Raw genomic sequence first — 25,702 nt, forward strand, 5'->3', positions numbered from 1 at the left:
TATTGTGGGGGAGGAGTGTGAGGGATGTGGGTGGTGTGTGGGTGTATGGCTGGGGTGTATGAGTGTGTGGTCTGCATGTATGGCAGTGCGAGGGGGTGTGGATGCATGTGTATGGTGGGGTGTGCGTGTGGGACTCACCCTATGAACACGTACATGCAGACACTCTGCCTCTGCCTGCACGCGCAAACACATACATGTTCATACTGGCATGGCCCTGTGCTCCCCAGTCCAGCAATACAGCCAGGGGCCACATGGTGCCAAAGCACGGTGGGGGCAGAAAGAGACTGAAATGGCTGGGGGTGGGCGAGGCTGGGCTGCTCAGTTCTGCTGCGGGTTCCCCTGGTTCCTACTGCCCCTGGCTCCCGTCAGCACACAGCCAGGAGCAAATAGTAAATTAATATTTAATTTTTAGGGAGCCCACGGGCTGGATAGAACGGCCTGGCTCACCCCTGGGCTAGTTGAATATAGGCAGGAAAAAGTACAGCATTTTCAAGTAGCAATCCATGTACCAAAATTTTGAGGGAAAGTGCAAGAGCCATTTCCTTGCAAGTACTACCTGTGACACTGCTGAACTGACCAAGAGCACAGAAGAAGGGACTTAAGAAATTGAAAACAAAGGATTTGTGCTGGATTTAAACCTAAACTATCAAAGACTGGTGGATACAGGGGTAAAAGAAGATTGAGGCCCAAACTGTAAGAGGTTAGGACTCTGGCCTTGCTGTCAAAGTAAGAGAAATGCTTATGTTGCTTCTAAACCCCTTCCTTTCTTATGATTATGCTTTTACTTCTACCAACAAGATTGTAAGGATTTTGGGTTACTGCAAATCTTCATCTTGGGGTGTCTTGTCCCTGCAGAGGGTGCTGCATCCTGCACTGGGTCTGAGAGTTGAAGAATCTTGGAGCTTGTTCCCAAGAGAAGTGAAAAGCATGAGGCCTGAGAGTACACAAAGATGTCCCCGGTGACAGTAACTAATTGCTTCTGAAAATTACAGCTCAAGGGATGAGTGTATCACAGGGACAGGCAAAGTCCGGTTTGCAGACCAGATCTGGTCCGTTGTGGACTCCATTTCCCAGCTGTCCCCATGCATGGTCCCCATGCATGGCTTGGGCCAGTCTCCATGGAGACCCAGCTGCAGCTGCACAGGAAAGCTCATGGCTGGGGTTGCCGTGGAGACCAGCCACAGCCATGCTGCCAGGGCATGGCAGGGGGCTGCTCCAGAGCCACTCAGATCTTGCAATGGGAGCTAGGGCAGAGCCACTATCTGTAGCCTACACGCTCTGGGCAGGGATGCGCAGGCAGGAGATCACGGTTGTGCCCCTGCTCCAGACCAGGCTGTCACCGCTGCCAGGAGCCGGGGCAGAACCGTGATCTCCTGCCTGCACGCCCCTGCCCAGAGCATGCAGGCTACAGATCACAGCTCTGTCTGGCTCTGGAGCAAGCTGCCCCTGTTGCAAAATCCCAGCAGCTCTGGAGTAGCACCCTGCCCTTCTCTACCGCCTGTACTGACAGTGTAGCTGCCTTTGGTCTCCATGGCAACCCCCGTGGTCTCCAAGGAGACCGGCCACAGCCATATGGGCAGGGACTGCTGGGAAATGGAGTCCAGCTGCTAGACGGATCAGCCATTTTGCCCACCCTTGGTGTACTGCCTATTTTTCTTTGAGATTGGACCAAATGGGTGCAGTTTTCTTCTAACTGGGTGCACCTACACATGCAGTTAGCACATGGCAATAAACCTTGGGGCAGTTTACAGCAGAGTTTATGGCTCCTGGGCGCAGCATTTACACATGCTCTGGGGACCACAGCACGTTGGGCTGTGGCAAAACAACCTGAGCTGGCAGGGAGCCCAGTCAGCCTGCCAGCCCAGGGCTGCTCTGCCCTGGCTCAGCGTGCTGCAGAAGGGCTGGTTTGGTCATGAAGGTGCTACAGAGTGGGGCTAGCTGGCAGGCAGCCCCTGCACTGTAACACTCGTATGCCGCATCCATCCCTGCTCATCATCTTGCAAGTACATTTCAACGCCTGCAACTACACTGCTTTAGGATAGTACTTGGCCCAGACTGCACTGTTTTACAGTGGAGTTAATTAATTTACTGCACCCTAATACAGGCTCATGGGTAGATAGTAACACTTTACTGCAGAGTAGTCACCTCTGCAGTAAAGAGCACATGTAGATGCACCCACTCTGTATCAGTGTACAGCTTTATCTACTCCAAGGACGTCATGGTGATTTCAGCTGTATAATACTGCCTGGCCTCCTAGCCTTTCCAGTAGCTTTGTTCTTTCAGGGATTCCAGTCATCTCTTCCTTTTGGAGAAGACAGATCCAGCAGCAAGAACCTGGGGGTTTAGTAGAACTTTTGCTAGATTTCTAACTAGATGAGAAGAACCAAAAAATTCCCTGTTCCTCCTTCCCAATCTATTTTCAGATTTTCCAGCTTCCCATTCAGTTCAATAACAAGCCAGGGTGAGATTTCTGTCCAAATCCTTTAGTTTACATTCAAAATGAAGGTGGTGCTCTCTCCCCCTACTGACTGAGGTGACCCATATTCTTGCTCTTTTCTCTAAAACCAGTCACTTTAAACGTGACGTCTGCTGCCTATGTTTCCCTGGTTCTTACTGTTCTCATGGTTATTCATTTCCTACCTCCTTCCAAACTATGTACACTGTGCAGACTTCAGGACTGGCCATCTCTCTTGCACATTTCTTCAATCTATGTTTTTTATCATCACTGATTTGCTGTAGTTGCTGAAAACAGGACTTGCCCCTGATGCCTCTTCCTTTCTAAATCAGAGATGGGTAAAGCCAGCTCTTAACAAGTCAGACATAGAAAGTGAGCCTCTCCAATGAGAAAAGTGGCAGCAGGAAGAGGTCTTGCTAGCAAGATTTGTGCTGTGGGCAAAATCCTGATGGGGTGTCAGTTCCACATGTCCCAGGATCTCAGTCCCTGGCTGATGCCCACCCCCAGTTATTGTGACTGCTGCCACCCCTGTAAATCAGCGCCTGGGGCCGATGCCTCACTTGCCTACCCCTAATTACTCTGCTGGCAACAGGACTTCTGTGGTGAACTGCCAGTGCCCTTCTCAGAACTGCACCACACCCTAATATGACTGTGTTTAAGATGTCATATCTCCACTAGACTAGCAGAGCAGATTGTATCTGCTATGCTGGATCACTGACGGATATTTCTGGTATATAATATTAGCACCAGTGGGAGGTTTTGGGGATGCTAAAATATGGGATTTTCCATATCCTGCTTGCCCTAAGTACCTAAGCAATGAGAGAACTTGTTCTGAACACCCTCAAGGAAAGCCTTGTAGGATCAGAACTTCATTGTCTTTCATCTGTCACTCACTTCAGAAGAGTCAGCAAAAAAAAGCCCCAAAAATGATGCTTTTTGTTACTCACCGTTCATCTTACCCTGTCTGGTTTTTAACTGGCTAATCAAGCATTGGGGTGGCTGCCTGCATTTTCTCCCTTCTGATAAGTTGTGCCTCTTTTCCTTTCTCCTTTAGGTGTCAGAAGTTCTGCCCATCTTCAAAGAGGTAGAAGTACTGAGATTCCCATGATGTAAGGGGCAAGTTCCTGGTGAGTAGTGGTATCTTTTTGGTTTTAAATGAGGAACTTGGGTTTGGTCAAAAAGAATAAAAGGGATAGAAGATAAAAGCAAAAAGATTTTATTTAAGAAATTTTTATAGGGAGTAAATCTAATGCTGTGGAACCACTTGTCTGTTTTTTGGCATCTCCTGTAAGCCACAAAATAAAGTCAGCAATGTGTTACAACACAGGCTGAAGAACAATCTTGCTTCAGACATGAACCACATGGATGTATTTAACTGAGTAAAGGGATATCAAAATGGACAACTGGCACTGTCCAAAGTTTGGCTATCATTTATGAGGACCAGTGTGCCCCTGAAAAAGAAAATCAGCTTTTCATGTCATGGAAGAGATGAGGTGCAGAATTCTTTGTTGGCAGAAAGCCTTGTATTCTTAAGGGGAAAGCAGGGGAAGCAAGGGTCCTCCGAATACGCCTGGCTTTCGTTCCCCACTTGTGTCATCGGAATAAGGAACAAATCGAGTGGTAAACCTCAGGCCTTGTATCTAGGTCCTCTTATATCAACCACATAGGAGTGGAGCAACTGGCAGGGGAAAACTGGAGGCACCGTGAAAGGACCCAGGTGCCGGTTCCAGGGGATTCATGTACTGTTGTTGCAGAATATACAAGGATCCAAGTTTGTCATGATATAGGAAGTGCTTCTGTTCTTGCTCTCTAGTTTAAAAATTAGAGTTTGGAAGGTAGGGAATTAAAATTGGCTGGGTCAAGGAGCTAGACGAGAGGTTTATGCTGGACTGTGTCAAAGCTGGGATATTTTTTGCAGTTGTGTCTTCTTCAGTTAGACTGTTCTCTATCATTACAAATTATGCTCTTGGATATTAAAATCAACAAGATCCAGGGAAGTCCAGCTTTTTCTTACACATGCAATGGTGTCTGCTTTTAACTAAAATTCTGCAGAATTTCAGTTCCCCTTTGGCCTCAGTGATATGAAGATTCATCTCTGTTACACCAATATAAATCCTTTGGCAAAGACGGACCATAGAGAGTACATAATGAGTCATGAGCCAAAGTGGATCTGTGTTGGGGAAAGAAACAAGCAAGGAGAAAAATTTATCAACAGGAGTGAGACTGAAAGAAGTGGTTCCATAAAAAAAACCCTGCGAGGAAGGGACAAAAACTCTTCAATCAATCATTTCATCAGTGTTTCAGTCAATTGTGAAAGTAAAAGACATCAGAAATGTTGAAGTGATGCTGGAATTATGATGGGGGAAGAGATTAATATTTGTCCTCCTTCAATATCATCTATAGTTCATGTTCACTTTTGGAATCACAAGTGTGTTTTTTTGCTAGATCACAATGTTTAAAATGCCACCTGAGGTCTGAAATCAGGCTGTGCTTTTTCTGTCAAGTTGCCAAGGTTCAGGAATTCGAAGGAAGCTCATTCTTATGATGTATGAATCAGAACAGAATCCAGTTCCTTTTTTCTGCAGTTGTATTGGCTCTGCTGTGCCAGAAAGTATAGAAATGTATCCATCCCCTCAAAGTCAGCAGATATGACTGGAATGGGGAACAGGTATATTAGAAAGGTAGCCTGTTTAGTGAGTCTCTTTCTGAACATAACTGTACGTTACACCAGTGGTTCTCAACCTTTTTAGACTCAGAAAATGCCAGCTTCTAAATTTCACTCGTTCAATTTTGCTCGGGCAAAGAACTCAGAAGAACCACAGCAGAATGTTTTGGACTCTGTGGGAATCGTATTTGAAATCTCTGGCTTTATCTTATGAATCAGGTGCGAGTGTTTGCACATCTAACAGTGCTAATATTGAGCAGCACCCATAGAAGGATCTTGTGGCACTGTAATTAATAGTCGCTGCATTAGACAGTTGCTGCTAAAGTTTCTTATTCACTTTGCTCTAATTTGCTTTCCAAATCCAAGTGATTCACCCCCTCCCACCCACCCGCCCCCATTCCACTTTAAGATGGTCGTAACGCCTGTTCTGGAACTGCACCATTCCTGTACAGTAACAAGCCAGGGCACTGACTTTCCCCCAACATTAAACATGGTATTTCTCGCTCCTGCGGCCCCAGTAGATAAACTCCTAACTAAGCAGACAGTATTGAATCCCTATTTTGAAAATTCCCAAGGCCACTTTGCTTATAAATTTCAGCACACTGCTAACATCTGTAAATGGTGGCAACGGGCACGAAGGGGAGCTTGGAAAGACCGTCTTGTGTTTGTGCACCTTTCCTGCTCAAATCCAAAGCAAAAGGTAGCAAAAAGTGGACCAAAGTCAAGGCATGAATGTTGATTGAGGAGTGTAGGTACGTGGGTGGCATTCAAGAAGCCTGTTAAACCTGCATTATTCTTTTGTGGATTTAAAGCTTATTTGTAAACATGGGGCAGCACCAGGTTCTGCAATGCTGATGGTGGCAGCTGTTTTTGCACCCATTCCCTCCTTCATAAAAGCGAGTGCCCTGTTATTGCTTTTAGTTATGCTACTGGTGAGGGAGAACCTGGAGCTGAGTGAGTTTGGTTTCTACACATTTACTATCCATAGTTGCCAGTGTTTGAGGCTAAAAGCTCAGTCCTCCAAGGATGTGTGCTGCTTTTAAGTGCAGAGTACAGAGATTTTATGGGATTGGGGGAAAAAAATAATCCTTCACCATTACTTCCCTACTCCTCCTTCAGTTCTCTTCCTTCTCCTCATGTTAACTATTCACTAGCCAAGGAGCTTTAGATGCTTTCCCAACCCCTTTTTTATCTTCAAGAGCCTATGCCCCAGAGGTCAGTCAGAACAACTGCTCAGTAAAAATATAGAGTTCTCTTAGGAGCTGAGCACACCACCATCACAGTGTTTAGTGCCTGTAACAGAGCCTGGGGCGCTCTGTCCCGTTGAGAGAGAAGGGAGCACTGCAGGCCAGGGACGATGCAGCAGCTGAAGTTCGCCATGCAACTGGGCAATCAGCAGGCACCTGCAGGCAACCCAGGGTAGTCCTCAGACTGGGAGGGGGCAGGGTCCTGGGAGGATATAAGTCTGAGGCTCAGGCTAGCAAGCTAGTCGGGGTGGGAGCTCCTGGTCCCAGGGCAGCTACCAAAAAACGCTAGAGGGGCTGCGATGCTGCAGGTGGATCCCTGGTGGGACTCGGAGGGTTGCAGTTTAGCACCAGCGGTTTGGGTTGGGACTGGAAGGATTAGTATACAGAGGTCCCATTAGTGCCCTGTGGGCACAAAATCACCTTGAGCCCTGCCAGAGGCTCGAACGAATGCTGAGCTGAGAGCAGGGCTCAACTTTAGAGCAGCGCAGAGAGCGAGGCCACAGGTGCCAGGTGCCCAGAAGGGCTAGACTAGAGCTGGTGCCTCAAAGCCATGTCCACTACAGTGGCTAGGAGGCCTAGCTAAGAGGAAACAGAAGGAGACCAAAGCCCCAACAGGCAAACAACGTTACAGTAACACCCCCGAGGCTTTGGGGCGTGGTGTAGGGGAGGAATGGAGTCACACAATTAGCCCTTAAGGCTATAAGAGCCCTTCAGTGGCATGGAAAGAGGGGCTCCACAAGGGCCTGGGAGTAGAGGGGCCCAGGAGCAGTGCCGGTGAGACCAGCAGGGTGTCGGGGAACCCCAGTGTGGATTCAGGCAGACTGGGGCCCGTACAAAGGCCCACAGACAGCCTCCCTTTTAATCTTAATATTGCACCCTAGGGGCAGAGTGGGACATGGTTGCAGAGCCACCAGAGGGTGTCACAGCCACCCCTGGGACCTCAACATGCTACAGTGCCTTTCCAAATACAGAAGCCTAAATGTTGACTCGTGACATGGGAACGTGGACTGAAGTAAAGCTCAGAGTAAATTTTGCATAAGAAGATGTGACTTTCCCATTAACCCATGTACATGATAGAGGCAGACTCATTCAGCCTCTCTTAAATATACCCCTGAAATTTTCTGTCTGTTAGATAAATAAGACGTTTTGCCCCGACTGTAAGAATTCCAAACTCCTCTTTCCTGGCTACCTGACAGCTGATGATGTGCCCACGAGGCCTGATATCAATTATATCAGTGTAAATTGAGAAAAGTGCTCTCACAATCAATACAGTGAGTTTGGCCAGCTTCTTATGGGTGACCTGTTCTCCTTGGAGTGTGCGGTTTGTTTTAAATCCATGTGGTTACTTCCAGCATCTAATTCAGAAGCATGGTAGCGATAGTGCATGTGATAGGATGGACTCTTGGATTTCTGTGGATTGCATAAGGGAGATAAGAGTCTATGCTTACCATTCTGAAAAGATTTGTATTGGTTTTTAAAAACTCAATACAGGATTATCAAACTTGTTTCTAACCCTAGGAAAGTGCAGAAAGACCTCAATGATATTATATGAATGTCTCCACTGGATGTGCATGGTAATGACTGTGCAAAATGTAGCAGCATGCGGGCAGTTTTCTATGCTTCCCTCTCCTTTTGTATACAGTGCAAGGTTGAGCTCTAGCTGTAGGCTTTCTAAGAGATTTGTTCTCAGCCTCACCAGAAAGCCCATCTCTCTAAACAGCTCACTCAAGATAAAACTAATAGGCAGATTTTTTCCCCTGTGTTCCCTCTATCCATTGTTCATCTGTGCTAGGCTAAGACGGCATGTAGTTAAAAAGACAGCTAAGAAGAATGTTATGGGGTAGAAGAAGGTGGTCAGGAAGCAAAGGGAATCCTGCTCTTACAGGCTCTGGGCTTAAACGAAGCTGTGCGTCTTTGATCTTGAGCAGAGAGAGGTAGGTGCTTAGCTGTGTTAGGCTGAAGTCAGGCAGAAGACAGAGTAGATTTGCACCTTTATAGGCTAAATCAGAGACGTATAGCATGAGCTTTTGTGAGCCTGAGCTCCCATCATCAGATAATCTTGAGAACAGATCATAGAGCAGTAGGTAAAGCTGGAACATAGCTGCTGGATCGTGCAGTCAGCCCCTGCACAGACAGTTTGAAGAGGTTCATTCCCTATTGCCAGGAAATTACACTCCAGTTCATATGTGGAGAATCAGATTTTCCTAAGCACTTGGCTTTGCTCCTTCAACCGTTGTGAGGCTGAAGACCGTTATTTTGTTCTGTCTAGGTGTTGTGAGCAATACCCATTACGGTAAGTAGATCAGGGCCTGACACAAGCTTGCAGTACTTCAAAGAAGTGGAACAAAAACCACGCTCTTTTTTGAAAGGTTTTTTTTTTTTTTTTTTTTTTTTTAACTGTCAGAATTTTTTTCCATTGAGCAGGATGTCACAAATTGCATCAGTCCAAGAATTGCTTGTGGTTGTCATAGTCACAGTCTGCAACACCCAAACAAAGCAGCAAGAAGTGAAACCTGGCACACTGAGTGCTGATACATTAATCACATTTCCTCTGATTAATAACTACAAAGTCATATATATTTATTTATTTTATTTTATTTTATTTATTTATTTTGTTAAAGGTGTGAAAACAAAGCAGTTTGAGCAATGGCATGGTTTTAACCAAGGAAAAACTAATATTTGTTTTCATTCCCCCTTCTTCCACTTCCAATTAAATATATTACCTTAGGACTCAGATCTCTGAATTGTTAAGGACCCTTGCTGCAGGTCTGGTTGATATGACACATGGGTGAAATTCTGGCCCCAGTGGGCACATCTACATATGCCCCCCATGGCGCAGCAGCAGCTGTTACTGCCGCATCCTGGTGGCGCACAGTTATTTTTAGCAGCTACATTGCTGTAGTGACTCACTATAACAAGGTAGCTCATTGCTATGATGACAGCATCAGCGTCACGGGTTGTGCTCACCAGTGCTGCATCACTGTAGCTCTTTGCTCTCGTGTAGACGTGCCCAGTGAAATGAAAGTGGGGAAAGAAATCTATTGACTTTAATGTCTTCCAACAGTGATTGTCCCATGTGGGGGAAGTGGAATTTGCATCCAGTAGGTACAATGGTCATCTACTGTCTTAGCAAACAGATTGTACCTGATCTGCAAAGCCAAGCAGACCCATGCTGGGGACCCACCTGGGCAAATCCTGGGTGCCACCAGTAGAAGTCAAGGGGAGAAGGGAAAAGCAAACATTTGGAGACTATTTGACAAAAACTGACTGAGTAAAAAGATTTCTCTTGGATATGTTGCATTGCTGAGCCTAATGGGTGGTAGTAAAAGAAAAAAGATGTAATAACGTGCAAAGGTCTGCGATTGTAGCAGTAGGTAACAGCTGATCCTTCTGGATCATGGCATGTGTGAGAGGGAGGTCACCAAGACCATCAATACATACACCTGGGCTGGGGTATGGAGGTTGCCCAGACCTTCCACCCCCACTTTAGGGGCATTGAGACAGAACCCAAAGGCCAGATAGGATCAGGACTTTCAGTGCCTCGAGGGCTGTAGTTATATGCATGTATAGGAATCAAACCAGGTCTCTTGCATGGCGGACAAGGATTCCACCACTGAACCACAACAGCAGGTAGATCTGTGATACGGAGTTGGTAAGAGGCCTGTGTCTGCATCACTTGCTCTCAGCAACACAACAAACCCCAGAACAGCTTCACGACTCACCATTTTTCTCAAAGCATTTCCTCCTCCTACCCCTCTGAAATCAAGACTTGTCCCCAGATTTATCCCAACACAGAGCCTCCCAGCTGAATGAGATTCAGTCCTGAGCTGGGGATAAATATTCCCCGTGTAAACTATACTTTTAAAATATGACAGCTTCAGAGCCTACAGAGGTAGAGAATAAAAGCTTTCTACTACTAGGAAGGTGAGAAATAAATATTCAGTAAAGCCCACAACTTGTTTGTAGTTGTCCATCAGCCTAGGATGAACTTAAAAGTTGTAATATAAAAGGAGCTTTTCTGGGCTTGCTGTGGAAGTGTTTGCCCTTGGTAAACTTGATTTTTCTCATTCTCCAAGCCCTGCACATTTGGTTTTGTTAGCCAAGGCACCTGTTACAAGGAATAGGCCCAATAATTATATATTTTTATTTTACTGAGACATTTTTTTCTGGCCTAGAAGCTGGTACAAAAACCTGGCTGTGGGGACTGACTAAAGGTTCTGTTAGTACTCATTTGAGGAGCTGCATAATTCACTCATGTCTTAGTGATTTCCAGGCATCAGAGCAGCTATTTCAAACGCAAGCCAGCAAAACTTTTATATCCTGCAACTCCATCATTTAGGGCCTGTTTAAAATGCATGCTAGTAGGCACAATCCAGAGCATTTTGGCAGAAGATCTCACAAGTACTCAGGCGCCTAACTTAGACCCAGATCCTCAAAGATGCCTTTTCATCCAAAGTGAGGACAGATGCTATGTGCAACAGGCATTTACCATAACAAAGAGACTGAAGTCCAATACTCAAGTGACCACAGATGATGGCTATGCTCAGGGACTATTGATTCAGCAGCTACTGTGTCCATATCATTACTGCAAGGCCTTGTAGGGGGTGCTCATTAAATAATAGCTAGTGGTTGATTAATATGCTGTGAGTCAGAAGCACCAGGGTACTTGAGCTTTCTGTAGTTGCTATGGTAACATTATTTTAACAAATAGCTTTTTAATATTTAATGAAAACTCTGCTTTTGGCAAGCCTGAGTAAGAATTAGAATTTCTACTACAAAGGGTTAGTAATGAAGAATATTTCAGAGCCACTTTTTTTTCTTTTTTTTTCCTTTTCCTTGGCATGAAATCGTCAGCTTCCTAAAAAAAAAAAAAAAAAAATCACTGCAAATCATTAGTTGTGAGAAAAATGTAAGCCTGTTCCCACGACACAAAGCAAATGTAATGCAAATCTGCAGTTACACTCCACAATTGAAGGTTGTCACTTTTATAATATATAATGTCAAACCTGCTATGTAAGGAGGTAGTGGCATGATAGCCTTTATTAAACTCTTCTTTATAGCTGGGATTCCTCATTTTACCTTCATCTGCCTGATGAGATCATTCAGATTTTGTCTGCTCCATGTTCCTTATGTGTCAGGTTGGATATTTCCCCCCACTCTTCACCAGCCTGTGGAAGGGGCTGATACTGTGTCTAGACTGGACTCCAGAATTAATTGTAATTTGTTTTTTTAAGTGAGCTTTCTGTGTTCACCAAGAAACCAAATATCCAAGAGGGGAGGCTGATAACAGGAAACCCAGTCTTCCAAAACAATTCTAAAATTCTTTTGAAACGCCATTAAATATATACATCAAGAATCGGAAACATTTTTAGGCAGTGTGCCAAAAACGCACACAATCTCCACTTGTAAGATGCTGACTTACCAGGGGTGGACAGCAGGGAAGCCTCGAGGGGCCTGATCATGTTGTGGCAGCATGGCCCTGGCACCTTCCCTGCCATCCACCCCAAGGTGTGCATACCAAGCAAAAGGCCTTCGCGTGCCATGTTCTGCAGGTTGCCAACCCCTGCTATAGATCGTTTCATATTTACAGCACTTACATCTCAGTAAATGTTGATGTTTTGTATAAGAACCCTCCTGAGAAGAACTGTGCGAGTCTCAGGTTTCACTATTTATTATGGCCAAGTACAGACATTACATCAGTATAAGTGATCAGAAACCAGTCTATACCTGTAACAGAACAGAAGTTCAGCTCACAGACTGGTTTAAAAACAGCAGAACTCAGTCTAAGGTTTGCCCCCTCCACCCAATGGGGAATGTGCGTTCTGTTTGGTACCAATTGAAACAACACCGCTTACAGAAAACTGTAACTTAAATTGATTCTACCTCAGGGTTTTGAATGTCCATACCTAGCCTGTGGGTATACATGAAATACTTGGCCATCTAGACCATGACTATGTAAGTCCAACTTAGAGGTGCCTAGAGTTTACCAAAATCCCTGAACCGTTAAGGCTTCCACACAGCCCGACTAATGCCTGAGTCATCTAAAATACACTGAAGCATAATCCCCATGATCACACTTGGTGATTTTGAGCCCCTCAGGCTGAGGAGGACCCAGAACCTAGATCTTTTATTTCCTGGGCATGTGCTTCAACCACTGGGCTTTTCTGGAGCTGGTGTGGAGAGTGGTGTTAGCCCCACCACTACCACTTTTGTGTGAGCATGACCATGGTTTGCACTTTGTACTGAATTCAGTGCGCTCTGTGCCAGTTAGACATGCAGGTAGGCAGGTGCCTCCCTTCTGGACAGTCTGGATGGCAGCATAATGGAGACATCTCTATTATAGCCACGAGTCGGGCTTGTAAGCCCCACGAGCTGGAGTTCTGACGTACCCTCGTGCTGCTCATTTCCTCTTGGTTTGCTGTACCTCAGCGAAGGGTGGGATCCAAATCTGTAAGCTGTATAAAGGTCATACAGGAAGTCTGTAACAGAGCTGAGAACTGAACCAAATCCCCTGCTGGCAGCCTAACCACTGGACCGTTCTACTCATTCTTTATAGGTTCTTATACGGCCTTCATCACCATAGTGTCTAAGCACCACCCCAAAACGACCTGCCTGACACCTGTCATGTTTCATTCACAAATAGGTTTTATAGAAATGTAATAGCCTAGTAATGAGCAATCATTATGAAACCCACTTTACAGATGGGTAAATTAAGGTACAAGGCTATAGCTACTTGCTAACAAGTCCAGGACTGATTCAAGGCTTGAATTTCTGAATCCAGAGTTTCCCTCTTAGATCCTTAGGCCTCACATTTACCCTACCTGAGCACTATTGCAGCTGTAAATCCTGTACAAACACCCACATTTTTCCTTTGATTATTTCAAAGCAAGGCTGTCCAATTGGTGACCTGCAAGGGGTTAACATGCAGCTCCTGGGCTGCCCCTGGCTCTGACTGCAACAGCAAACGGGATCTTGGGGCTCCCTCCCCCTTCTCCAGCTTCCACTGCCTGACCCAGCTCCAAGGGGGTGGGTTGGGGTAGCAAGGTGCAGCTCATGGTGCAGGGGTACCCCCAAGGAGCTGCAGGTTAGATGAGGCACTACACCGTGGAGAGGGAGGTGCTCCTGCCTAAGCATGAAATGAAGTGAGGTAGGGAGTGCCCACCTGCGCATATGCATGATGTACATGCCCATGGCCCCTGCTAACGCAGCCCCTGCTGGTACAGCCTGCAGGGCCTGAGGCGCCTGGCCGCTGAGAAGTTAGATAACCTTGTTGTAAGAAATGCAGCCCACGGGCCAGATGCAACCTGCCAGGCCATTATATCCGGCCCGCGGGGCCCCTAAAAAATTTAGAAAATTAATATTTATTTGGCCCTGGCTGCCTGTCATGTGGCCCTCGATAGCTTGCCAAAACTCAGTAAGTGGCCCTCTGCCTGAAAAAATTGCCCACCCCTGTTGTAAGGACTTCTTTACAAGGCATTGTTCAGTATCTTCACATCTCAGATGTGCTGCATCACATATCACATGTCCCATCACATATCTGCCGTGACTGGTTAGTAGCAGTTTATGCCCTTAAGGGAGCTGATGCAAAAGCAACAGTGTGCTCCCATGGAGATTAGCATCTGCATTAGGCAGTGAGTCAACAGCCAGGCATGACAAACAAAAGGAGGGAAGGTGAGAAGGAGTGCATGAGGGTAGCTGAAGATAAAGAAAATTTTATTGCAGCTACCTAGTTGGTCTAATAAATCGCGTCTACCACACTGACTGCTTTTGCTTGTTAGACCAACACAGCTACAACCTTTATCCCTGAAAATAACACAGGCCTATACCTTAGTTGTTCTAAGAGAGGATACTTCTGTTTTACAAAAGTGAAGAGAAACTCTGTTACCATAAGGGCAAGCTGATGGATTTCCAAGTGAAAAAGGGCCTTAAGAAAGGAGTGGGTAGTGGCTTTGCTAATTAATTCAGAGAAGGCCTGCCATGCCGAAGGGGCAGTGTGGAAAGAAGGCATGAGGACAATTGTGGGAGAGAAGCTGACAGATAGATGGGTGAGTCTGACATGGGTGATGGAGGAGATGAGGCCAGTGCTGGTATGATAACGAACAAGAGCAGGCAAGTATAGAGGGGCCACAGCCTTGCAAAAGGATGACTGACTAAAAGCTTGAACATAATGCAGTGGGACAAGGGGAATCTGCAGTCCTGGGAGTGAGTTGATGATGGTGACTAACAAGGATTATTATCCTAGCGTTTGTGCTTGTTGAGTAGATCAGAGCCAGCAGCATATGTGCAAGGTGAGTTAAGAGGTTGCAGGGAGAAAGGGGAAAAGGAGGTCAGAACTGGAGTTGTAAGAGCCTGTCAGATTTTGGGATGGAAAAGTTGGCAGGATTTGTAGGCTACCTGGAAGTGGTGGGTAAGAGAAGGAGGAATCCAAGGCGACTCCCATGTTATGGGTCTGAGTGATATGAATGATAGAAGTAAGGTGAGATAGAGAATGATAGTGAGTGAAAGGGCAGAAAGGAAGGGACTGGGAGGAAAGGGCAAGAGTTCAGCTCTTGCTGTGTTTACATGGTTCAAGAGATGGTGAACAGATGAGGTCTGATGGATTGCTCCAGGGGGAGGTGAGCAGCAGAAGGGTTGGGCTTTTCCATGGACCTGTTTGCAAGTTTTGCAAACTCCTGGGGGTTGCTGATCAAGAAGAGCCTGTGTAGCAGGTCTAACCTGTCAACCTTGTTGTGAATAGATGCTGGTGGAGAGAGAGGAGGAGGCAGGAAAGTAGCACTTTAAATAAAAAGAAATGCGGGGCCAGGACAAAGACTAGAACAGAAGTGTCTCTTAAGTTTGGGCAGAAATACAAATAGTAGGGTTTGTTTCTTTCTTTAGTTTGTCAGAACAGAGCTGCATGAGGGGTTTCTTTTTTTGTTTGCCGTATATGAAAAAATTATGCCATTAAAACTATCTCAAAATAGCTCTCCTTCTACATATGATCTCCCGAGGTCCCTTCCAGCCCTAATGTCTATGAAATCTATGAAATAACTATGCCTGGCGTCAGAGGTGCCAAGTATGTGGGGGCCCAAGTGCCATGACCCCTCTCAGGAAGAGAGCTGTCACCTGAAATGGGTAAAACTTTCCACATGTCTTCCATCTTAGACCATCCCCAGCAACAATAAAAGTCAGCACCTATGCCCGATGTAGACAGCTATACATATAAGAGCAAATAAAATGGTAGCACTTATGTCAGTTCCTGGCCAAGCTTCCTCATAAAAACCAGATTATAGAAACTCAAAAATCAGTCCCTGTAGTAACAGGTTCAATTCCAACTAAATACAGCGTGCGCATATCTTGCCAGCAGTAGGGTTGCAATTTCACCCATTCGTGCTATATGGGCAAAATGTCACCCTGAGCATCATCCGGAATCACTTCCATATAACGGGTAATAGACATGTGCTAAGATACTAAGGAAATCTGCTCTAAAGCAGAATATGTAGAACAGTGGTTCTCAAACACTTCAGACTTAAAGCACTCCTTGGTAGACTTAAGACACCCCTCAAAAAAAGTCAGCTCTTAGTTTTCACTTGATTTTTTTTATTTTTACTACAAAAAAATAATAGAGCAATTCTTCTATTGTAAAGCATTCAGAAAGGCCATAACAGGTCAGAATATTTTTAACACAATGGATTCCTATATGAAATCTCTGGGTTTATCTTGTGAATCAAGTTTGCACACCACCCTCCAAAGAATCTCAAAGTAACCCTGGTTGAGAATCACTGGTGTCGGATACTTGGCAGTTCTTTGTTTTTTCTCTTAAGATGAGAATTCAAGATTCTCTTTCCCTGTAATGGTTAGTGTCTCAAGCATCCTAAAGAAGGGTGAAGAGTGCAGCTCCAAGCATTCCTTGGAGGTGTTTGTGGTGATGGCTTCGACCTTCAGTGGAAACTTCTGCCACCGTCCATTATTCATGATGGCACAGTGGTGCTAGGGGAGAATTTTCTGATTTGGCAATGCCTGTGTTTCTAGATCCTCTTCATTGGGCTATTCAGGAGTAGCTTGTTCAGTGAAAATAGTACATAAATTTCCGTAGGACTAGAATGAGACTAACTCCAGAAACCTCTTTGGTAACATCTGAAGTCTGGCAATAGTGTCCCACAAGTATCTTCTCTCTGTTGCTCAGGGCATCAACTAATATAAACGAAATGGGTAAGGGCTGGCTTTCTATATGCAAATGTGACCCCAGTCATGCATTAAAGCAGTGCTGTCCAACTCAGAGCAGCTGGGGGGTTGCACACTGCACAGTTTGCAGGCCTTGGGCCACACACTGCACAAGTTGCATGCCACAGGGTTTGCAGGGGTGCCGTAGGAACCCTACCATGTGGATGATCCTCCCTCCCCCCAGCTACCACCACCACACAGGTGATTTCCCCTCCCACCATGTACACACACTGCAGCTGTGTGAGCAGCATGAGCCCACTACCACCTCCTCTCACTTCTCCTGCCCAAGGTCCCCAGTGGCACTGCTAAATGGCAGTAAGCTCAGTAGGCTTCCCCCCACGCTCTCCTGGCCCAAAGACCCCAGCTCCCACCACTTCAACAGCAAAGCAAGGGAAGCAGCTGCAGCAGGGCTGGAGCCTATGGCCACATGTTAACCCCTCACAGGCTGAAGTCCATGGGTCACTACTAGCCCTGCATTATAGAAACTTAGAGTTCTCTCGCTCCCGTGTTATAAATGCTGGGTTGTGTGATTTGCATCATAATTATTCCTGTGTGATGCAACTATCAAATTTTCATTGGTTAATTTGTGTTCCTCACTGATTTTGCTTTTCACAGAATAAGGCTAGTACTTTACAAATGCGCTGTGCGCATGCTAGGGTACAGTAATAGTCTCTGAGTTTTCTCAGTTTTCACTGTCAACATTAGTCATCACTCAGTTAAGGCTAAACAAATCTGGCATGTTTTCCTGTCTACACTGCCCAAAGTATAATCCTCCTACTTGAAAATCTAAAACCAGGCTCTTACTGCATTCAGCACCGTCTGAATTCCAACCAGAATTGCTATGGATGAATCAAACCCCGTAGGTTTTCAGAGGATCCATATTTTAAATTTTAAGGTGTGTGTGTGTGTGTGTAGGAGGGAAGAGAGTACAATGTTAAGAATCTCTGAAAGTAAGCATATTAAAATCAAGCTGTATGAGGAACCGTGCTGCATTTATGGTGGCGTTTTTGTACTTGTGGGTGAGCAGGAATGTGAATGTCATGCTGATGGAGGAAGCAGACTTTTTTGGTTTTGTTCTAAAACATCTAATGGATTCCTACTGCTAGTTCAACCTCTCAGTCATTTTTCACTGTTATGCCAGAGAATCCAAAACCAGGAGACTGAGTCACCCTGAACAGGCATTCCCTCTGATACTAGTTGAATGCAGAAGAGTTTGCTTCTAGTGCTTGTTAGGAGTATGCATACATAGTGCTTGATCTTGCTTTTGTGAAAGTCAGTAGCAAACCTCCTGCTGATTTCAGTGAGCCAGGATCTGGCTCTTAAATCAGGGTTGCCTTTTGGCCAGTGTTATCATCAAATCAGGGAAAGTGAGTATACCAGGTAATTGCATGCACATAGAAAAAAGTAAAAAAAAAATGTGCATTCCTTTAATGAAAGGTGAGCCCATATTGTTTAAAAAAATCTGATGCAGCAGCAGGAACGTATTTCAGATTTCTCACATTAATACTGCAGTGTGTTTGGTCCACTACAGTAGAGGTAGTGGCAAAAATTACTCCTCTTGTCTGTGAAACTCTGGAGTGTAAATTTTATGCGAGTAGAGAGAACCTGTAAGTCTTTCTTTCAAGACCTTTCTGACTGAGCAATTGTGCCTTTTAGACTAACTAACTTTCACTAGAGTAATGCTAGAGGTTTTACATAGGCTTTGAAAGAGTTGGTCCCAATTGATACAGGTGGCAGTGAGATCAGAGCTAGGCCCTTCGTGTTGAAAGGGTATGAAAGTGCCAGGTGCTGTGCTATCTTGTACTGTGATGCGTTTCGAAGAGATATAATATTCAAAGGAAAAAACTCACTGACAGTTTTTTTTCAAGGGTTAGTAGCACACAAACGCTGCAGCTATCAGAGTCGCACCGAACAAAGCAGCGGTGGCACGGTGTGAGAGGATGCTTCAGTGAACAGCTTTCTCCAGAATGGAGAACAGATTTTGAGACATCCTCAGGCCTGGGGCTGACATTGCAGAGGGGACGTGCTTAGCTCCCAAGATGGCCTTTTCACCACACCCCACTGATGGTGCACTTGGTCCAATGGGTGGCATAGTCATGTCATCTGATAGACAAAGAAGGAGAAAGAACAGGCTCAAATAGGAGTACAGGCAGTCCTCAGACTTACGACACAATTGGTTCCTGAAAACCGTGTCTTCAGTTGAAATGTTGTAACTCGGAACCAATTTTCTCATAAGAAACAATGTTGTAAATGGGGGATTAGTTCCTGAACCAAGGCCCAATACCATATTTTCACCAAAAATACCTCAGAATTTTGTACTCGATCAATTATAGATGAGTAATATAGCTACATTAATGTATTTATATTGTAAATAACAATCATATTGATTTGGAAGGACTTCTTTGAGGTGACTGCTGGACTTTTTGAAAGGCTCTTGGACTTTTTGAAGGGCTCTTGGCTGGAGTCTTCTCAGGAGTCTTTCTGGAGACTACTCAGGTTTTTCTGGAGTCTTGTCTGCTTTCTTAAAGAAAGTGTCCAAGGAAGTTTGGACAGAGCAACACAGCAAACTTGTTCCTTGGCTTGGCGTCGCATCGGATCAGTGTTGTGAAGTGGAAACTGATGTCATCAACTTGAGACAGGCTATCAATTTATAAACGTTGTAAGTCAAGGACTGCCTGTACTGTTGAACAGCTACTATGTTAGCTGCTAAGGTGCAGCAAGCATATTTGGATTCCTTTTAATATATTAACTACTGTACAGTTGTTTCTAACTGTAGTTTTACAAGTGAGCTCATAAAACGGAAGTGAGCAACCCATACCCAAAAGGATAGATTCGGCTCAAAAAGCCATTTATATCTGGCCTGTGGAGCTGGCAGGCTTCAGCAGTGGTCTTGCAGTGGAGGGCTTCACCTGTGCTGTGGGCCAGGCAATGGGCAGCTTCATCCTTTCTGTGGCCAGGAGAAGCAGCAGTGGCAAGTGGCGATGTCCTAGCACTGACCCACCTCAGGCCCAAGTTGAGTCATTCCAACCTGCCACTTAAAAACCATGCCATAGAAACTTCCCTGCAGAGTGCATAACAAAGCAACAATGAAAATGGGTATCTCAAGAATTTCACAAGTTAGCAGCAGCCTAAATAATAAATATTGGATTCTTTGCTATAAGAAAAGAGGATTTCTGTGCTGGTTGAATGAGCACTGTAGCACCTGTTACATTTTGAAAGCAATGTAGCAATACAAAAAACTTAATTAGGGTATCAGACCAGGTTCAGGGTTTCTGTGGCCTCTCTTCACTTGGTAGCATCTTATGAAGTCATTGTTTTACCTTTCAAGTGTTTCCCTCTTCCTGCTATTATAACAGGAGGCCCTCGGCTGGAGTTAGCTTGTGGACCTGGAGGCACGCAGGTTCCACGAGCAGGGCTCGGTGCTTGCTCATCTGACGGGAGCACTCAGGAGTTTTCTGCGAACTCGACTGGAGGCAGACTTTCTCTCTGTGCGCAGTCTCTGTCAGTACTTATCAACCACTCTTCAAGTCACCAGTTCAGGCCGTGGCCTACTTTGTAGATTACGTTCTGCTTCATTACATATTGCTGCCATAGCAGAATGTGCTGTTGCACTCCTGATCCTTTGAACTGCCCTTTCATGCTGCTTGTTCAGGATTTTATCACTTCATAGAGCTAGTATTTTTAATTGGGAATTCTTTTTATAGAGGATAAAACCTGACTTGTAGATTTAGCTGGGAAATTAGATTTTTAAAATGGATTCCCAGTGCTCCAAAGCCTCCAGTACTTTTTTTTTTAGACAGCTTTTATTTCCAGCTAATAGAGCTATGTTGATCAAGTTCCTGGATAATTAAAATATACTGTTGTTGTATTCCCTTTATTTTAAAAAAGAAAAGTTGTAAATGCTGCATTTGATATTGTAAAATATTGCTGCTTCTTTCCAACATGCATAAAGGAACCATGCCCATTATATTTGAATGTATATTATCACATAGGGGTTTTACTTGCCTAGTGTCCAGTCATTGTGGCTTTTACTCTCCTTCCACCTGAAATAAAAGCCTGGGGCCTATAAATAGTTAAGAGTCCTTTCATCAACGTAATGGACTTTGAGTTGTGTACTATGGTATGAAATATATTGGAAAATGTGTGTAGATCTTCATAGCTCTTGTGCTGGGATTTCCTCACACAACGTCTTGAGCACTGAGACGATACTGTATCAGCTATCCTCTGCCTTTAAAGTACACTGCTTCTAGGAAGCTTTCAAACCTCCTCATCATGATAACTAACAATTTCAGAATAAATTGTACTTCTCCTCCTCCAGTGCACTATGTTGCCAGTGCATTGTCTGCAGCTGGCTTAGGGTCTGATCTTGCTTGGATACCCGGCTGTGGCATTTTTACCGCATATATTTGCAGGACTGGACCTTAGACTGAAAGCTCCTAGGTCAGAGATTGTGCCTTCCTTCCTGTAGCCTCGCTGGCTTCTTTGGCTGTACTCAGGCATATTGTTCTTTTGCATGTTCTCCTATCTGGCATATTCTCCCAAGATTGGTACCAGTAACGTTATTCTGACTCTTTGGCTGTGGTGTTCATAAGGAAAAACCTTCTTTAAATCTAATTCCCTAAATGTCCATCTTAATGACTCCTATAATTAAAATATTTTTCTTTGCTCTGTTGCCCAAGAACTTTGTTGAGAAGATAGTGCTTCCCACACCTCACCTGACATTATATCCAAATGTGATCTGAGTTGTCTGCCTTGCAGGTAGTTGGTGAAGCTGAGTAACAGGTTTCTGCTGTTGGGAAAACAGGATCATAGACTTGTATGTCTACATCATCTCTCTCTTCCTCCCTTGTTTGTTGCACTGAAGACTTTGCAGGTCTCCCCGGCCCTTAGCATTCTGGGCAAATATAATAACATACACCAAGAGTGTCAAACTCCTTAAGCCCTGGAGTCTAGATGATAGTCGCTGGGCCAGTCTGCAGGCCAGATCAGGTCTTACCCCCTGCACCATGTGCAGTGCTGGGTCCTGGCTGTGTGCTGCATGCACAGGCCCCACCCCAGGGCTTGCACTGCCTCTGGCACGTGGGAAGGACCCAGGGGCCAGTCCAAAGCAGGCCATGCTGGAACCAGTATGCAAGGGCAGTCCAGCAGGGCACTTCGTGTGGCCTGTGCCTCAGACCAACTGTTGTGTCTAGCCTGCACGCCACATGCAGAGCAAGTCCAGGGGCCAGTGTGCGTGCTACACGGGGGGTTGGACTGGCCGCACATGCTGCATGTGGCAGAGGGGGCCGGCACGGGTCATGTGCTGTGTGTGGTGTCCCGCTGGACTGGCCTCGTGTGCTGGCTCTAACATGGCCCAGTCTGGACCAGTGCACACCCTGGACTTGATCCCCTGCGCTGTGTGCGGCATATGGGGTTAGGGCTGGCATACGCCCCTTGCAACGTGTGGGGTTGGTTCAGAGATCCATGAGCTGGTTCATATGACTTCACTGCCCGGATGCAGCCTACGGGCCATGTGTTTGATACCCCTCCCATATACTAATATGTACAGTTCCTTTGACCTTCTTGCATCTCCTCCCCTCCCTCTCCCACATATGCCGCACCCTCAGACTAATTCCAGCTATGGATCTCTCCTTTCACCTCTCTGGCAAGTAACCCCACTTTACTGGGAGCAGAGGGGGCAGTGATGGAGGAGACTACCCTTAATTAAACATAAGTACCTAGTTCCAGCATCCCTGTGCCACGCATCTATTGTGTCTGTGTCGCCAAACTCTCCCTGAAGTACTTGGTTCTGAGCACTTAAAATGAATCTAGTTTCTAGGTGGCATCCACCTAGAAAAGTAGCGGTGTTCAGAGGGTTAAGTAATCAGCTCTGTTTCTTATTTCACATTCCCTTTTTTTCCCAAAGAGCTAGTCACGCTGTTAGCTCCAATGAGAGCAGTTTCAGGCATTACATAAATGCCTTAGTATGTGTGCTGGCATTTTCCCTGCTGCTGTTACTTGTGGGAGCCTTGGCATGGATGATAAAGCAGACTTGGATGACATAATAGCTGGCATCCTGGCCATTGATACAAGTATTGATGCTAGGTGAGGCACCTGCATTCAACACATCAGACTATTTTTTTTCCCCTACACTAGGCACCCCAGGCTCACACCCGCTTCATTTGACATTTTGTGTGTCAAACACTTAAGGCTGGCTTTCTCTGGCCAGCTTCACATGTACAAATGAAGTTTTGTAATTGTCTGTGTGAGTTTAACAGTATTGCCAACCCCACCATGTCAGAAATCATGAGACAAACTCTTAAAAATCAAGAGATTTGGAATGTAAATCATGAGATGCTATTTTGAAGGGGGTAGGGGGGTACATTATTTGTGAAGGTGTGTGGGGGGATTGGAGCCCAGGGAGGGGGTCCCCACACACCCTGGCAGGATTTAGGGTACTGTGGGTCAGGAGTGAGGGGCAGCAGCAGGACTGGTGGGGTCTGTGGCTGGGGAGTGAGGGGCAGACACAGGCACACAGACACATAGCTGCCCATGGCTCTGTTGCATGACTCAACCCTGCCCCTGCCCCACTCCCTCCCTCTCCGTGGTGGCTTCAATCTGCCCTCTCTCCTCCTGCCCCTTCCCATCCATGGACTTACCAGCTTGGTGCTCTCTACACATGCCAGAAGAAAATATCCTGAGATTTGACCTCTATCAGGAGATCATGAGTCAGAGTTAATTTGACTTGGAAATCAGGAGTCTTATGACTTTTTCATGAGAGTTGGCATTACAGTCGCTCTCATTGTCAGAGACAGACCTATCTGTTGTGCCATTACAAGAGGTGTAGACCTGGCAGGAACTACAAGTGAGTGGGGTACGAGTTAGACAGATCTGTGGCCTGACCCAAGGTGGCTGGCATGCCTTATGGAAGTGAGGACCTGTACCACAGCTAAAGCAACATAAGTGGCTGGTCTATATAGACTTTCTCACATGGATTTACCAGGAATGACTTGGTTTACTGCATCTCTCCAGCACACAGGCTCTCCTTGAACAGAGACTTGGTGTCGGGCCATATTGGTATTTGTCCATGGAAATGGAAGACAGCACTACCTGAACCAAGGGCAATTAACCCACGTGGGGGCAGTTCCATAGAAAAGTGAAGGGATGGATCCCAACAGGGCGAAACGACAAAACAATTTCTGTTTCATCGTGACAGTATCAACTGTTCTCTGTTTTCTGCACTGTGAAACCATGCTCAGAGATTTTCTTCTCTGGCTAGAAAAGATGAGTAATATTTGCCTGCTTAGTGGTTGGGGATTGGGATGGTAAGCAAAGCTGCTACCAAACTGGTTTTCCCCTTGCAAAGATTGTTACCACAAACAGCAGTGTCCCAAAAAAACTTGTTTGTGGCCCACCAGGTATAAAGTCTGCTCTGTATATTGCTCAAATTTCTAAATCTGTAGTGGTGTAAATGGGTACTGGAGAGTTCTGAGGAGGGACTTGACTCACGGAAATAATTTGTAGCACTTAGGGAGGGGAAGGCCAGAGGTCTTCTCTCAGACTAGTTTATAATTAATAATCCTCTCAGAAAGATAACCTTTATGGGGATGGGCTGTTTTTTACTATTGGTTGGCAGTACACAGAGCCCCTGATAGGTACCAAGGTTGCTTAATTATTCCCTTTTTACAGATAGGAAAATTGAGATCTGAAGTCTAAGTGACTTAACTAAAGACACAGAAAGGGCAGATGCCAGAACTGGGAAGTTACTGATATAGTGATGAACAACAAACTATACCTTTGCCTGTCTAGAGTCCATGGAAAGAAGTTTTGACAATCCTTGGGGAGCTCTGTTTTGGTGTGTTGACGTTTCAAAAACATATGTGGTGATTTAAAACCAACTGAGACTGTGTTTATGATGTATGATCCTATTCAGTGGGAATATTTCTGATCCTGTCTGTAGATCACAAAAGAAAATATAAAGTTCTTTTGGCTCGTTCCATTAACAGGCTGTATCTGAACCAAAGGACTTTTGTATGTTATGAATTGTGTGGCAAGTCACTAGTGCTAGTAAGTGTAAGAGACACTGGAACCAAAAATGTCATTTGTTCTGAGAATGCCACTACTGGAGTAATTGCTCAGAATATGATTATAAGACTAAATCTGAAAATGTTCATCTTATCCAGGTCCATAATATCCCCCCCAAAACACTAATGCCTTTGCTGCTACTACAACAAACTCATTCACTTCATTGTCAGGTCTTAGGTAATACGTTCAAACTTCTTTTTCCCTAAATTCACCTTTCCTAAAGCAAAGTATAGTTCATCTCTCCAAATAGACCATCTTTCCAAGTAGATACCAACAGTGCCAATCACAGCTTCATAGTTAAGATTGAATTGCAATGTAAACAGACCCTTCCTAAGAAGTTTTGTATTTTTTAATTGCCTTGAGCAAGCTTTTATGAAGATGATACAGCTCTGGAAGTAGTGAGGCTTTTGTAAAATTAATTAAATATTAAATCTGACTTAAGACTTACCTTCTTTAGCTCCATCTGGGGTGGTCAGCAGTGTTGGGCTCAAATGGCCAGGTTATTGGAACTTGTGGTAGGCTTTTATATGGCCCTCATTGAATTTAAATGGATGACAAGATGAAACTCAAAATCGCCATCTGCAGGTGAATACATTTTTCTCTTTGTTTGTGTGGTGTTTGGGGGAAGCCTGGTTTGAAACACACAGCATTGACAAAAATAAAGATGACACACAGGGGACCTCCAAAACTGAAAGTATGAATGTCTTGAACTTGAGCAGGCACTTAAGCCGAGAGAAACCCATAGCTCCTATGGATCAGGCATAGGAGGAAGGAAATGTAAACCACAAAGAGCAATGTGTTTTATTTGCATTAGCAGTAGCTGAAGACATTCACCAGATCTTTTCTGTGTCTCCGCTATCTATAACATAAGAAAAGGTAATGGAGCCATTATAGAAATGGATGTTACTTTTTGCCACAAAAATACTGCAAGCAATAGCTTCAGGTTATATTGCAAATCCAGAACCTGGCCTGGTTATTGAGCCTTTGGAGAACTTGGGTGGATTTATGGCTTTAGACTTGCATCATGGGATGCTGTAACTAGGAAAGGCTTCAAAGTGAAATTGGATA

At 45.1% G+C, this 25,702-nt stretch overlaps 1 protein-coding gene across 2 annotated transcripts in view; it reads left to right on the top strand.

Annotated features, from left to right (window-relative positions):
- Nucleotides 1-3,507: 3,507 nt before the first annotated feature.
- The window catches only part of ZHX2 (zinc fingers and homeoboxes 2), a 65,912-nt gene continuing 43,717 nt past the window's right edge, over nt 3,508-25,702 (top strand). For both annotated transcript variants that reach the window (XM_019552394.1, XM_019552401.1), the window contains exon 1: nt 3,508-3,582. The gene's annotated coding sequence lies outside the window, so the exon portion shown is untranslated. The remainder of the gene's footprint in view (nt 3,583-25,702) is intronic.

The sequence above is a fragment of the Crocodylus porosus genome, unplaced genomic scaffold (genome assembly GCF_001723895.1).
Source record: "Crocodylus porosus isolate Cpor-Errol unplaced genomic scaffold, CroPor_comp1, whole genome shotgun sequence".
Lineage (NCBI taxonomy): Eukaryota > Metazoa > Chordata > Crocodylia > Crocodylidae > Crocodylus > Crocodylus porosus.